We start from the raw sequence: 12,388 nt of genomic DNA, 5'->3' as shown, positions 1-12,388 counted from the left end.
ACATATTTGCACTTTCAATCCCTCACCTCTTCACCCATTCCCATATATCCTTCTCCCATCTGGCAAGCTTCAAAATGCTCTGCATAGTCATGATTCTGTCTCTGTTCTTGTTTGCTTAGCATGTTTTCTTGAATCAGTTGTGATAGGTATGTTTATTGGCATTTTACTGTTTATAGTTCTGATCTTGTTTTTCTCAAATAAATCCCTTTAACATTTCATATAATAATGGTTTGGTGATGATGAACTCCTTTAGTTTTTTTCTTGGTGGGGAAGTGCTTTATCTGCTTTTCAATTTCAAATGATAGCTTTGCTGGGTAGAGCAATCTTGGCTGTAAGTTCCTACTTTTTATGACTTTGAATATTTCTTGCCAATCCCTCTAGCCTGCAAAATTTCTTTTGAGAAATCAACTGATAGTCTTATGGGACTCCTCTGTAGGTAACTAACTTCTTTTCTCTTGCCACTCTTAGGATTCTCTCTTTATCTTTAACCTTTGACATTTTAATTATGATGTGTCTTGGAGTGGGCCTCTTTGCAGCCATCTTGTTTGGGATTCTATGCTTCCCGGACTTGCATGCTTATTTCCTCCACCAAATTGGGGAAGTTTTCTTTCATTATCTTTTCAAATAGCTTTTCGCTCTTTCTATTCTCTTTCTGGCACCCCTATGATGTGAATCTTGGACCTTGAAGTTGTCACAGAGGCTGCTTATACTATCCTGTTTTGGATTATTTTTCTTCTTCTTGTTCTGATTCATTGTTTTTTGCTTTCTTATGTTCCATATCATTGATTTTTTTTCTTGTGTTTGTATGTAATAGTTTAATGTCTTTTCTCTCTACTGCACTCTAGGTTAACAAAGTTAGGAACCACCTCTTATTTACCACTGTTTCTCTAGCACATAATATTTAATAAAAATTTAAAAAAAAATGCAAATAGCTATAACGATATCAGAATATTAAGGTTTAAACATTTTACAAAAGCAAACGTGTTTCTGTTATATATTTACTCAATTTTATTCCCTGCCTTCCTCCATTTTAAAGAGAAATTCTAAATTCATTTTTCTAACCCTAACTTCCTACAAATAGGTTTTAGGGAGCAGCAGTTCACAACTGATCAGACAAAACCTGAAGAGATGTGAACAATGTCTAACTAAATGCACTGTTTAGAGAGAGAGAGAGAGAGAGAGAGAGAGAGAGAGAGAGAGAGAGAGAGAGAGAGAGAGAGAGAATAGATAGATTTATTATCAACATAGACCAAACATGTTACAGAATGGTTTATGTAAAAAATCCCATTAGCATATATTTTTTGAAAAAATAAATATACACAGGTTGCTCGGTCCTGCTGCTGTGAGGATACTCATTAGACATGAGCCCAATGACTTCCCTCCTTATCCTCCCCCAAACTACCACCAAGTTGAAGATAGCCTCAGAAGTGTAAGTTGCTGATGAAGTATGTCACATTCTTTATGATATGAAAGTTAGAAAGTGTTCCACACCAGAAGAAATCAAGGAAAGAAAGAAGGCTATTGTTTTTTTGTCTCAGTGCAGACAAAAAGTACATCACTGAGGAAGGCAAAGAGAACTTCATTCTTGGTTGGAGATGTTGGGGTAGCCATAACTGATCCTTTCAAACATCTGTGGGAATGCTTCCTGAGAAAGATTGTTGCTATGCCTCGTTTGATCCAAGCTTTGAAATCAAGGAATCCAGAAAAGAGGAATTGCTGTTTTTATTTGTTTGTTTGTTTTTACAGGCATCAGAGCTAGCACCTCTGAAAAATAAAATGATTGATGCAAGCTCCAAGGATGCAATCAAAAAGAAGTTTCAAGGCATAAAACACAAATGCTGAACAAATGGGCCAGAAGACCCAGGCTTGTATTGCTGAAAAGCTAAGTGGATCCTTAATTGTAGCTTTTGAAGGATGCCTGTGTAGATCATTGTTCAGTGCCACAAATCAAGAGCTTCCATGTTAAATGTTATCCTCTTGCTATGTAAGTAAAGCAAATATATTCAGGCCAGGGTCTCACTGAGGGGGAGCTATCTTGTCATCTGTTAAACTAAATATTCTACAAACATGTGCAAACAGCCCTAAATAAATCTTAAATCTAAAGTTTAAAAAAGGAATAAATATAAACATATATAAATAGACAGCATGTAGATTAATAGATGCATAAACACTTTTCTAGAAGCATACATTGGAAACTGTTATCAGCAATTACTTTAGGGGGGGAAAACTAGCTATTGAATGTTGAGTAGGAGAATATCTACTTTATTTTATAATTTTCTTTACAGTATTAATATTTAATTATGTGTATAACTTTTATTTTAAAATGCTAATTTTAAATGAAGGCAGAGAAAATCCTATTCCTACCTAATTCTTTCAAGTAATGTTTAATAATTGAAGAAATTCCTTGAGGTGCCACAAAGTTACAGTCGCCTTCTTTCATCACCATTCCTTCAATAGGAGAGGTCAGAGGCTTCAAAATACCATGAGCTAACAGTTCATCATAAAAACTGAAATAAAGCAATATACATATATAACATAAGTATGTACTATATAATTAGCTCTAACATACTATGGTCTCTTACAAGAATTTTTAGAGATTATAATATTAAATAATAACCAGAAATTGTCATATGATCAACTCAACCTATGTTTTCTGTTAATAAAACATAATTCAGGTGAAGAACAGAAGTGTTTTGAGAATCCATAAATCTTTTGCTGACATTAACTAAAGGCCCATTTTCTTGTGCATTTCAAAAAATAAAAATAAAGTCAGTGAAGTTGAACAGAAAGTTATCCAGTACACCAGTTTTAAATTGGTTAACATTGATTTCTAACACAGCTATTTTGTCTTCTTCCTCAAAACCAACATAGTAATTCATATTTATTGAGCCCTTACTGTGTTCCATCTAACATCTCATCTGACCTTCACAACAGCACTATTAGGCATGTATTACAGTTTTTCCATCTTACTTAGGTTAACCTTTTACAGCTGAAACCATCAAAAATGATCATAATAACTTCACTATATTACAAGAAGCAAAGTTTAATCCTGTTAAATATGAATACTTTATATTTTTACATCATACAGCTAGTAAGACTCATTCCACCTCTCAATTAACTCACCTTTGGTGTTTTTTGGCATAATGAGGAGTGCAGGTAATGTACTGGGCACCCAAGTCGACTGTGCTCTGCGGATTATGAGGACTGCTGCTGGTGGTCATTCTTCCCCCTTAATTAATCCACAGGGAAATGTCTCTGCATTAGAATAACCTTTTGCAATTAATGCTATTCACCCCCATGTTACCCCAAATATATTAGAAAAGATTGTTTTAAGTTGAAGGTTTTGTTTTCCAACATTGGCAGGAAATAGTTAAAAAAGAAAATTTGGTCACTGATTTTGTAATTTTTTTTTAAGCGACATGTGAATAATACAGCGCCGTTCAGCACTGTGTCTGGTACGTATAGCTAATTTGAATGAAAGGTATGAATGAATGTAAAATAAACTAATGAATGAAATGTCAGAATGAATCAATCAACGGATGCTTTCACTCTTTGAGTCAGGATTCATGAGAATAACCGGATCCTGTAAACTAGACCTTCATTAAGTCTTGGTCAATGGGCATTTTGGGATCCTCATAATCTGGAGAAAGCTGCAAAGGCACAGACAGGCCAAGGTGAAAATCTAAACTCTATTTATTAGCGACAGCGGTAGGCCCAAGTTTGGCAAACTCCGGTCAGGATTACTTCCAAGCCGCTCGAGTCTGGCACGAAGTGCGCCCAGTACTGGCGCGCTGCAGCCAGCCCAGCCCCGGTCGCCGTCCTCCGCCCGCCCGCTCTCCAGCCTTTTCCCGGCGGCGGAAGCCTTCGATCACGTGGCGAGGCGCGCACTGCGCCGGCCAGACAGTGCCGGGACCTAAAGAAACTGCATTTTCTTACGACTTTCTCCGCGGGGGCCCACGCCACATCAGAAGCGGGCGCCCGCGCCGGCTTCTCTTCCGGTGTTTCGCCACTAGACGACCCACCTGAGTCCCCAGCCTTGTCCCACACAACGAGATAAGTCTGAAAGTGGGGGTTGGAGGGGACATTCCGGCGACGCCAGAGCAAGCTTTCCTCCAGCGCCTTCATGGCCACTGTTCACATAATAGAAAAAGGTTTTGGAATCAAGAAAATTTTTCTTAAACTAGCCCTTGGGCTTTGTGTTTATGTATCTTCCTGAACTTCAGTTTCTCCATCTGTGAAATGGGAATGATAATGTCTACGTTTCAGATTTGTGAAGATGAAAGATAATTGATTCACCAAAACACTTTAGATAACTGTCCAGTAAATAATGTTTTGTGTCAGAACATGTTACAAATTCTCTAATGCCCTCCCCCAACATTGTCTTGGAAATTGTCAGTGAAACAACAAAAAGCAATGAGAAGTGTGAACTATTAAAAAATAAAGAATTAAATTACATTGAATTGTAGATAAAAAAGTTTACCTAGAAAACTAGGAAACAACAGCTATAAAAACTAGTAAGAAAATTGATTATGGTAGCCACTTATGATGAAAACATTTAAAATTATAAGTTCTACTTTATGTCCACATCATGAAGAAATTACCATACATTAAATTAGTGATGGATTAATATTACATATATCCAATAAAAGAACAAGAAGAAAATATAGGAGAACATATATAATCTAAGAAGACATTTCTAAGCATAAAAATAAAAGGTGGAACTGAGCAGAAAAACATAGAATGCATAATCATTACAACTTGTATGTTAAAATACACAAGACAAAATATAGATGGTGAACAAATTTTTGGAACACCTATGAAGGATGAAAGTTTAATAATCTTATTATATAAAATCTTTAAAACAAATAAATGACAATCGGAAAGGAAAATATTCACAGATTTAATAGATCCTTGAACAGAAAGAAATACAAAAGTCCAATAAACATAAGAATGTTTAACTCTTCTACATTCAAATACAAATTAAAATGAGATGCCACTCTTGTTGGGAATTGCTTTTTTTTAAATGTTACATGCCTACATTTCGCAAGAATGTAACAAAACACACTTGAATGTTATTACTGGTAGAAATGTAATAGACAAGCTTACTGGTAAGAGTTTGAAAATATATCAAATTAAAACTATGCCCTTTAAATGAGATATTCCAGGTCTAGACATTTATCTTGGGAAAATAGTGTTCAAATATACATTAAGATGTAGGTAAAAATGTGTTTACCTCAATGTTATTAGAAACAGTGATATATACAATCAATAGAGGATTGATTAGATTATAGCTATTCACATACCTGTATAAAACGTCTTTAAAAACATGGTTCTGAATATACCAAGATATATAGGAAACTATATATGCTATAATGCTGAAAAAAAGGCTACAAAGCAGTAAAATCCCAGATTCTTGTAAACACACAGAGACATACAAATACATATGCAGTAGCAAAGAAATGAGAGGAAGCGTACTATTAATTCAAATGTTTTTTAAAGACCCTTATATTTCTAACCATTTATTTGTTAATAAAGGTAATATGTTAAACATAATAAGCTAGTAACTGCCTTATTATTTGTTTATAGTTTAAGAGATTTCTCTGAAATTAAAAGCTTCAATAATATGATTCACAACATTCTAAAATCTCAGAATTGTCTAGCTGGAAAGGATATTTATGGTAGTCTGTTTCAATGCCTTCTGCCACCACCATTTTATATTCATAAATATAGACACTTAAGTTTAAGTGGGCTTTCCCAAGATTACACAGTATTTGTATGATGAGGCCAGGACAGATCCTCATAGTCTTTTGAATCTGTTCTGCTCTTTTCCACCATCTCTTGCTTCCTCATTTCTGTTAATAGTCTGATCATCTTCACAATCAGGTCTAAAACCTCTTAATCATCTTCAATAGCTTCTCTTTCCTCATGCGTCATATCTATCAGTCCTCTGGTCCTTTGGACTTCTTCTTTGTAATCCAATCCCATGCAGTTATACCCCAGAAAAGTCTTTAATTTCCACTTCCACCAGAAATGTACTAAAATACCTATTTTACTGCATTCTTGTCAACTGTGGGCATTTTGCACTCTGAAAAGTAATCACCAACATATTAACCATTACTTAAGTTCTTAACTGAAATTATTATTACTACTATTATCATAGTTTTCTAACTGGTCTCCACACTCCTCGTCTGTTCTGCACCAAGCTTTGAGATCAGTCACACCACCATCCTCAAAAAGTTTTTAGTAACTCTCAATTTCATACAAAATCAAGTTTAACTGCTTGGCATAGAAGTATTCAGTGATATTCCCCCAACCTGTTTATATTTTATGTTGATAATCTGCATATGCCCTGTGCTGTAGCTAAATTGAATTATTTTATCTTCATTGAGCACATACTCAGATTGTCCACGTATCAGTGGAAATGGTAAACCTTTGTTTATGTTCAAGAACTTTTGACATGTGTTTCCTGGAGTTGTGAATTTTCATTAATTCTTCACTATCTTTTTTTTTTCTCTCCTGTGATCAACAGTATGCTCTTTACAAAGTTAGCCAGAGCCCTGGCTGGTGTGACACAGTGGACTGAGTCCTGGCCTGCAAACCCAAAGGTCACTGGTTTGATTCTCTATCAGGGCACGTGCCTTGGTTGCAGGCCAGGGTCCCAGCTGTGGGTGTGTGAGAGACAACTGATCAATGTATCTCTGGCACGTCAAGGTTTCTCTCCCTCTCTCCCTCATTTCCCTTCTCTTAATATAAATAAATAAAATCTTTAAAAATAAAAAAGGCAGAATTTGGGATTGTTGTGACCATTGAATAGAGCTAGTCATGGTGGTTGTGATTCTCATTACTTTAATCTTTAATTACTTTAATTACTACCACCTTGTTCCCCATTCCCAACCTCCAGATGGGTTACATTAGTCCAGAACTATAACTATAGTGTTGTTGGTCCATGGTTGGCTACTGGCACACATTTATCTTTCAAAGAGAGTTGGGAATAACTAGGTGACCTAGAGAAAGTAGTATTGCAAAATAGCTGGGACAGATGTACTTATATTTACTCTTCCTAGCCACCTTGACCTTTTCCTTTAACTGCTTTCCTATTCCTGATTCTGCAAAGTGGACTCCTTCTGTTAATCAAGTCAAGCTTACAAGTCACCTAAAGGGGCCTTCTATAAATTACTTGACCTAAAACAGCCACTCAGTGACTGACTACTCCATTAACCTGTTTTATTTTCTTCATAACAATCACTTTTAGAAGTTATCTTGCTTTTATACCCATTTACTTATTGTTATTTATTGTCTTTCTCCTACTAGAATTTAAGAACCAAGAGGGCAGAGACATTGTCATATTCAATACAGTATCCCTGGGAACTAGAATCAAACATAGAATTCTCAGAAACTGAGAGTTCACTAACTTTTGGCCTAGAAGGTATACAAGCCTTTTGAAGGTAATACTTAAAGTAAGGTAGGCTGAATGGTAATTCATTTGGATGATTTCAATATTAAATATCCTTTCTCATAGAGTGTTTTTTAATGGTATGACTTTAATAATATAAAATATGCCAGTCAGCAGAGAATATCTACTCATTTGATGCACAGTTCTATCTTTACTTAATTGTGTCATTGATAACTTAGATAACCTTTGATGACATATCTAACAGTTTTAGATGGTGTAAAAACAAGATGGATAGTTCATGGGGCTATTTTATTTTATTATTATTTTTTTAATGTTTTTTATTGATTATATTGTTACAACAGTTCCAATTTTCTCCCCCTTGTTCCCCTCCACCCAGCACCCCCCTCCCCCAGCAATCCCCTCCAAGTCCATACCCCTGGTTCATAAAAATTAACTACCCCCCCCTCTCAAATATTAGGACCCTTTGTAATCTTGTAAAGGACAATGGGCGAAGGTCTCAAGCTCCTCTAGCTGCTTCAAGCTGGACATGGTCGTCGTCCTACCTACCCTTGGGTCCAGAAAACCCTAATAAGAGTGGGGGTGTGGAGGGGAGGGTGGCCTTCCCACATGGGGAGGGATCGTGCAGACTCCAGGTCAGTTGGCTGCCTCCGGTCAACAGCGTGCTTGGTTTAACAGGCTGGTGTCCTTGTTGTGTTCTGAGGGCAACAGATTTGGCGAAAAGGGTTAAAAGACATCATTCAATCCATAACTACTAGATGACAAAAGGCAGGGATTAATTTTTCAATGTTCCATATTAGGGGAAAAAAAAAAAAAAAAAAAGGCTTCTTTGTAAGGTGTGCTAGGCACATCTCGCCTGTCCAAAACCCTTTTGCCCATTATACTTAGTTTGGGCTGAGGTAAATAGTTTAGGTTTTTCCCCCTCTCAGACCTCTGGGCCTTTTCTGTCCAAGCCATTAGGATAGAAAAGAGAAACCCGTTTTAAAGTGAAGCCCACAGACCACCCCATTCTTCCCCAACCCAGCCATTTAGTTCAGCCAAACCGTTGAGTCTCAGGAGGCAGCGCTGCAGAGAGGATTAAGTGAGGCTTATGCATACAGATAATCACTCAGGTAATGCGATCATAGGCTTATGCCCTTTGAAAACAAAAAACACGTGTTAATTTATGTAACATAACCCGCAAACAAGTCTCTAAATCTGGAGAAGAAACTTTTAAGACGGTTAGTTGCCCTGTTTTATACTCTACTACTGATCATTGTGATTTTCCTTGAATACTAATTTTTCTCCCTAAGGTTACCCTCCTTGTCTTTAAAGGGACTACATTAAGTCCATTTTTAATTTATCCTGTTCATTTGCATAAACATAACAAGAGCAGCAAATGATCACTTATGATCTTTAGTTCTGCTTTGCTGGAACTTACCCAAGGAATATTTGGGGTGACCTTCAGTCTGTTCTTCAGGGCACAGAAGCTGTGCCACATATCTGGCATTCATCCTTGCCTGTACACACCTGTTTTTTTCCAAGTCTTTCTGGTCTTTCCTTGTGCCTTAAGGTCCCTTCTAGCCATCTTTCAGGAAAACAACCTTCGTTCCTTCCCTGGAAAGATTGCTGTGGACCGCACAACCAACCATGGTACCAGGCCTTTTATCTCACGGGCTTTTATTACCTTTGAAAGTCATTCCCAGTTCCTCAGGGCTTTCTGGTAACAATCTGAGCCCAAGTATGTTTCCTTTAGGCTTGACATTCCAGTCAAAGACTTGGTCAAAAAAAAAGAACCTCTGTTGACAACTGGTCTTATTAGTTCTATGCAAAGGAACTTATGTCATTACTTACTTGTTTAGAATGCCAAACTCTGGAGGGATCAAATAGGGAGAAAAATATACAACGTGAAGGAAAATCTTTGTCCTAATATTCACTGAACTGGCATTTCCATTCTTCATATTTTCATTTTTCCCCCACTAAGAAATTTTGGTTTGTTTTTCCATTACAGTTGTCTCACTTTTTTAGCCCTCTTGTTTCCCTGCACCCTGTCCCTCCCCTCCCCCACATTTAGTCCCCACTCAGTTGCACCTGTCTGTGGGTCATTCATATATATATATATTTTTTAACTTGACCCATCCCCTTACACCTTTCTTTTCCTCCCCCCCCGCCCCCCTTGTTACTGTTAGTCTACTTCTTGTTTACATACCTCTGGTTCAATTTTGCTCATTTGTTTGTGTTGTTCATTAGTTTCCTGTAATAGGTGACAGCATAAGGTATTTTTCTTTTGTTGCCTGGCTTATTTCACTAAGCATAATTTTCTCTAGTTCCATCCATGTTGTTGCAAATGGTAGAAGTTCCTTCTTTCTTTCTGCTACATAGAATTCCATTGTGTAAATGTACCACAGTTTTTTGATCCACTCGTCTACAGATGGGCATTTAGGTTGTTTCCAGCACTTGGCTATTGTAAATAGTGCTGCTATGAACATTGGAGTGCATAGGTTCTTTTGAATTGGTGTTTCGGGATTTTTTGGATATAATCCTAGCAATGGAATTGCTGGTTCAAAAGGCAGTTCCATTTTTAGTTTTTTAAGGAAATTCCAAACTGTTTTCCACAGTGGCTGCACCAATCTGCATTCCCACCAGCAATGCATCAGGGTTCCCGTTTCTCCGCATCCTCTCCAGCACAAGTTGTTTGTTGATTTGTTGATGATTGCCATTTTGACTGGTGTGAGGTGGTATCTCATTGTGGTTTTAATTTGCATCTCTCTGATGGCTAGTGATGTTGAGCATACTTTCATATGTCTATGGGCCCTCTGTATGTCTTCTTTGGAGAAGTGTTTGTTCAGGTCCTTTGCCCATTTTTTAATTGGGTTGTCTGTCTTCTTGGTGTTGAGTCGTATGAGTTCTTTATATATTTTGGAGATCAATCCCTTGTCTGAGATGTCATTGGCGAATATATTTTCCCATATGGTTGGTTTCCTTTGCATCTTGCTGATGTTTTCTTTTGCTGAGCAGAAACTTTTTAGTTTGATGTAGTCCCATTTGTTTATTCTTTCCTTTATTTCCCTTGCCTGAGGAGATATATCAGTGAAAATGTTGCTACGTGGGATATCTGAAATTTTCCTGCCTATTTTTTCCTCTAGGACTTTTATGGTGTCACGGCTTACATTTAAGTCTTTGATCCATTTTGAGTTTATTCTGGTGTATGGTGTGAGCTGGTGGTCTAGTTTCATTTTTTTGCATGTCCCTGTCCAGTTCTCCCAACACCATTTGTTGAAGAGGCTCTTTTCACTCCATTTGATGTTCTTTCCCCCTTTGTCAAATATTAGTTGACCATATGAACCTGGGCTTATTTCTGGGCTATCTATTCTGTTCCATTGATCTATATGTCTGTTTTTATGCCAGTACCAGACTGTTTTGATTACCGTGGCCTTGTAGTATAGTTTGATATCGGGTATTGTGATTCCTCCTACTGTGTTCTGCCTCAAAGTTGCTGTGGCTATTCGGGCTCTTTTTTGGTTCCATATAAATTTTTGAAGTATTTGTTCTAGGTCTGTGAGATATGTTGCTGGTATTTTAATAGGGATTGCATTGAATCTATAAATTGCTTTGGGTAGTATGGACATTTTAATGATGTTGATTCTTCCCATCCATGAGCATGGTATACGCTTCCATTTATTTGTATCTTCTTTAATTTCTTTCTTCAGTGTTATGTAGTTTTCTGTGTACAGGTCTTTTACCTCTTTGGTTAAGTTTATTCCTAGGTATTTTATTTTTCTTGTTGCTATGGTAAATGGGATTTTTCTTTCAGTTTCTATCTCTGAGTTTTTATTGTTGGTGTATAAAAATGCCTTCGATTTCTTAATATTGACTTTGTATCCTCCTATTTTGCCGAATTCACTTATTAGATCGAGTAGTTTTTTTGTGGAGTCTAAAGGATTTTCTATGTACACTATCATGTCATCTGCAAATAATGACAGTTTTACTTCCTCTTTTCCAATTTGGATGCCTTTTATTTCTCTTTCTTGTCTGATTGCTGTGGCTAGAACTTCCAAGACTATGTTGAATAGGAGTGGAGAGAGCGGACATCCTTGTCTTGTTCCTGATCTCAGGGGGAATGCTCTCAGTTTTTGCCCATTGAGTATGATGTTGGCTTCAGGTTTCTCATATATGGCCTTTATTATGTTGAGGTATGCTCCCTCTATTCCCATTCTGCTGAGAGTTTTTATCATAAATGGGTGTTGTACTTTATCAAATGCTTTTTCCGCATCTATTGATATGATCATGTGGTTTTTGTCTTTCATTTTGTTTATGTGGTGTATCACGTTTATTGATTTGCGAATATTAAACCATCCTTGCATCCCTGGGATGAATCCTACTTGATCGTGGTGTATGATCTTTCTAATGTGTTGCTGGATCCGGTTTGCCAATATTTTGTTGAGGATTTTAGCATCTATGTTCATCAGCGATATTGGTCTGTAGTTTTCTTTCTTTGTTGTGTCTTGACCTGGTTTTGGAATTAGGGTTATACTGGCTTCATAGAACGAGTTTGGGATTCTTCCCTCTTCTTGTATCTTTTGGAAGAGTCTGAGGAGGATAGGAGTTAGTTCTTTCCTAAATGTTTTGTAGAATTCACTTGTGAAGCCATCTGGTCCTGGGCTTTTGTGTGCTGGGAGTTTTTTGATTACTGCTTCAATTTCGCTAGCTGTTATTGGTCTATTCAGACTTTCTGCTTCTTCTTGATTCAGTTTGGGCAGACTATAGTTTTCCAGGAATCTGTCCATTTCCTCTAGGTTGTCAAATTTCTTGCCATACAGTTGTTCGTAATAATTTCTTATAATTCTTTGTATTTCTGTGGTATCAGTTGTGATTTCTCCTCTTTCATTTCTGATTTTATTTATTTGGGTTCTCTCTCTTTTTTTCTTGATGAGCCTGGCTAAAGGCTTGTCAATTTTGTTTATCTTTTCAAAGAACCAGCTCCTACTCTTGTTGATC

The 12,388-nt window shown here is 36.9% G+C and overlaps 1 long non-coding RNA gene and 1 pseudogene across 1 annotated transcript; one reads left to right on the top strand and one right to left on the bottom strand.

Annotated features, from left to right (window-relative positions):
* Positions 1-1,421: 1,421 nt before the first annotated feature.
* LOC150010041 (destrin pseudogene) lies at positions 1,422-1,966 on the top strand (annotated as a pseudogene).
* A 514-nt stretch (positions 1,967-2,480) lies between these two features.
* On the bottom strand, positions 2,481-4,053 carry LOC150010040 (uncharacterized). The gene is made up of 3 exons (XR_016511220.1): positions 4,023-4,053; positions 3,124-3,229; positions 2,481-2,507 (listed from the first exon to the last, which is right to left on the bottom strand). It is a non-coding gene; the product is annotated as an uncharacterized LOC150010040 (long non-coding RNA).
* Between the last annotated feature and the right edge of the window lie 8,335 nt (positions 4,054-12,388).

The sequence above is a fragment of the Furipterus horrens genome, unplaced genomic scaffold, assembly GCF_987537825.1.
Source record: "Furipterus horrens unplaced genomic scaffold, mFurHor1.1.pri manual_scaffold_5, whole genome shotgun sequence".
Classification (NCBI taxonomy): domain Eukaryota; kingdom Metazoa; phylum Chordata; class Mammalia; order Chiroptera; family Furipteridae; genus Furipterus; species Furipterus horrens.
This window is presented reverse-complemented; position numbering and strand designations above follow the sequence as displayed.